Raw genomic sequence first — 3,959 nt, forward strand, 5'->3', positions numbered from 1 at the left:
AAGAGTGTTACCCTGAGTTCACTAACATTTCACAGCTGTGTTCCAAGGTAGCTTGAATTTCATATAGTTGATCTCTCTCTTCCTCCCATGCCCTTCCCTCCCCAATTTTTCAAAACTCCCTTTTCTGTATCTCCTTCTGTTTGAAAATGACTTAATTTTTTTTTAAATGAATGAATGCTTCACTCACTTTCGTTGTTGTCCTTTAAATCCTATCTATTTATCTTATCTTTCACTCTTATAGTTCACCTTTCTCTAAATCTTGAAGCTGCTGCTTCATACATGCTTTATGGGTTTCTCTTCTGGCCTGTTGGTAGGGCCCCGACTTACCTGATATATCAAGAAGAAGACAAAAGACCTTTATAATGAAATGCAGAATGCATCACTATGTGGTTTTAGTCTGCTGTTGCTTTTCTCCATCAAATCTGTCACATAGATTCTGATTGAAGAAACAGCAAATACAGTGCGGACTTTCAGGCAGCCAAAAGATTAATTTCTTTAGCTTCGTGCTTCAGGTTAAGACAACTATAGAGGAAATCAAAAGAGCTGAAGATGGGGACTTGATTCTTTGCCACCCATAATACAAGGCAGAGACTTTTAACAACTCAAGCTTGTAAGAAAGCCTCCATGGAAACCTCTTGTGACTATTTATCCCACACACGTTTCCAATCTCTGCCTTCACATTCAAGCCCTATGAAGAATCAGTATCCGCCATTGGTTCCTCAGTGATTCCTGCCTAAAGCAGCTGCTGATACCCCTTAACACTGATCAACACTACCTCAACGCTCAAGGATTCTGAATCTCAGTTAAAAAACACTTAGTTCTAGGTAAAAGTTAGCCAGCAGCCCTTCAGGAATGGGGCTTGTGTAGTTCAGTGGTAGAGCACATGCCTTTCGTGTATGAGGCCCTGACTGCGAACTTCTGCACATCTATACTTTTTCTCTGCTTCAACACTATTTAAACCCAGTCTTGAAGGAATACAAATTCACTTTTCCTAATATTTTCCATTCAACTCCTGCACCCATAAAGAGCAAAAACATAACCCAATGGACTTCCTTGAATGCTCTTTCATTTCTGTGCTATGACCTTCTATATCCATTGAGGTGAATGTGACAGCAGGAGTATGATGAGAACAGGGAGAAAAGAAGAACCGGATGCTAACAGACTTTCTTCAATCACCCAAAACAAAAGCGTGCACCTTAAGCTCCTATTTTGTACTATTATTAAAGAGACAGAAAGAAAGATAAAGGGTGGGGGGTTTGAAAGGGCCCTGTGGATAGTTTTTTTTAACCAACTAAACCCCAAAGCCCCCCAGTGAGGTTCCCTCTGGACTACCTCCAGATATGCTGATACCTAAATTATTTCAGGGCAAAACTGAGTGCATAAACTTTCCTTTTCTTTGATTCTCTTTCCCTTTATTCCTGATGAGGTGGCCAAGTAGTTAAGGCGATGGACTGCTAATCCATAGTGCATTGCACACGTGGGTTCAAATCCCATCCTCGTCGTTCCTTTCCTCACTGTGCCGTGGAAGTGAGATTTGGAACTCTGGTGGCACAGTCATTTTTTGCTAATGAAAAACTAAGTAATTCAAATCTACCAGCAGTGCCTTGGAAATGCTAAGGGGCAGTTCTATTCTGTCCTATAGGATCACCGTGAATCCGGATTGACTAGAGAGCAACAGGTTTGGTTTTATTGTTTTTGACCCCTGACAGGTGCACAGCATCACCCAAGAAGAGAAACACACCTTTGGACTTTCATCTTCCCTTCAGCCAAGCACAGATTCTCCAGACAGACATTATTTTCCTTTTGCCCTTTTGTAACCTCACTGTATTTGTCTCAGAGCCCCACTATTGCCCCAGAGAAACTTTCAGGAGGCAGGCAAAAACCATAAGAGAGAAGAAAAGTCTCCATAAAGTAACAGGAATCCATATTTGGACTCCCCCCCTCCCCCCCTCCCCGGGAAAACCAGGTGTCATCAAGTCGATTCTGGCTCATGGCAACCCCATATATGTCAGAGAACTCTCCTCTCTAGTGCTTTCAATGGCTAATTGTTTGGAAGTAGGTCATCAGATACCTCTGAGTGACAGGAACCTCCAATCTTTCAGTTAGCAGCAAACAAGTGTTAACTATTTAAGTCCACCTAGGGACTCAATTCCCAGGGAAAAACAAAAATCCAACTGCTCAGGGGATCCGGACAACACCGCATCCAATCATCTCACAATCTCAGTTTATTAATTCTAAGTAATTGTTCTCAGAGGTTTCAGATGATCTCTGATTCCTTTTTTGAATGTTGCTAAAATTTTCTCCAACTTCAAAGTTAAAAATTTGAAAACAGAAACCTAATGTTCCCTTATCAACATTTTCACTTACGTGCTTGTACCACATCCGCACAGTGTTGGCTGCGTGGTGGAATGGATAAGGTGTCTGATTCCAGATCTAGAGGACTGAGGATTCCAATCCCTTCATGGTCGTTTATTTCTTATTGGCCAACAAGTAGAAAATTCTTGAAGTGACTTCCAGTGACTAATTTCTCAGGTGTTGCTGGGAGAACTGATATAGGTGAAGTTTCTTCTTTCACAAATCAGTAACAATAAAGAGGCTTTGGAAATCCAAAAATGGTTGAGCCTCAAAAAGAAAAGGGAGCAAATCTGTGTACCAGTAATGACCATTATCCTGTCCTCTTAGTTGATTACTTTTTTCTAATAACTTTTCAAGATTTCAATGGGTGTTTACTTCTTTTCTTCAAGATATAAATGAATCTTAACTAGATAGCACACAAAAATTTTTTTAGGCAAAGGGAAGGGCAACACATAACACAGGAATAGTCAGTATGATTGGACTAAACCAAAAGCAAAGAAATTTCCTCAATACAACCAAAAGCTTCGAAGGTCAGAGTAGCATTAGCTACATTAGCGATTGAACACAAAAGTGGCATGTGCCCTTTTAGCAGAATGAGATGAACTGGACTATAAAAGTTTTAGTAAATGCAGGGTACTAATATTTTTACTATATAAATAATTTTTACAAAAAGACTATTCTCCATATGCTGCAACAAAGAAAATGAGTCAATGAAGTTAGTTGTTTCAACAATCAATATAAAATTCTGTTGATCTCCCGTAATGAAAAACTGACTTTCACCTTTTTTGCTTTAAATGGCTCATACTTCAATTTTGATGCTTGCTTCATCATAAGTGCTATAATTACAAATGAAGAAATGAAAAATGTCTTAAAAGAAAATTTAATGATCCGAAAACAAATATCACAGGAAGTTACTATATTTTATTTTTAGGTAGCTCTTTCATCTCTAACATGTTATCATTAAAAATATATCTTTCTATTTTTTGCTGTTATGAATTATTCAAAGATTTAATCACAATTAAGCTGCTGAACAATACCTACTTCTATATATAATAAGGATAATGGATAGAGTCTTTCCTGAATTATTGTTTTAGGCTGAGGGTTGGGGTGCCTTTAGGACAGAAACCAGCATTCTGTTGTGCACTTTGTGATCGTTAAAATTAGAAATACGAATAAAGCAATTTCAACATTGGGAAATAGACATTGTATTTTATCTTCTATTATGGACTCATACATGCCTAAAAAAAAAAAAACACAAAAAACATTTGTGTTTTTGTCTTTCCTGAACCTGTAAACTTAGTTCTCATGTAAGAATGACATTGTGGCACTTCTCCATAAAAGTTTGTATTTAAGCCATGGGGATGAGCCTGCAAGAATTTCTTGGATGCCTTCAGGCATTCTTTATCAGGTCTATCTACATTGTTTGAGAAGGAAAATCTATTTGAAAGAACTTCATACATGTGCATCCTTCTTTTCATGCAAGTTTCTAGTGTGTCAATGATGGCATATTATGTGGTTAGGCGAAATTGACCTTTAGCGCTCAATGATACTTCTGGAGCACTTCCATCATTTTACTTGTTTCTTTCTAATGCATCTGCAATGGA

The 3,959-nt window shown here is 38.2% G+C and overlaps 1 non-coding gene across 1 annotated transcript; it reads left to right on the plus strand.

The window, feature by feature from the left end:
• Positions 1 to 1,420: 1,420 nt before the first annotated feature.
• Positions 1,421 to 1,502, plus strand: TRNAS-GCU (transfer RNA serine (anticodon GCU)). Its single transcript has one exon. It is a non-coding gene; the product is annotated as a tRNA-Ser (tRNA).
• Positions 1,503 to 3,959: the final 2,457 nt, after the last annotated feature.

Source organism: Elephas maximus, chromosome 1 (assembly GCF_024166365.1).
Source record: "Elephas maximus indicus isolate mEleMax1 chromosome 1, mEleMax1 primary haplotype, whole genome shotgun sequence".
Classification (NCBI taxonomy): domain Eukaryota; kingdom Metazoa; phylum Chordata; class Mammalia; order Proboscidea; family Elephantidae; genus Elephas; species Elephas maximus.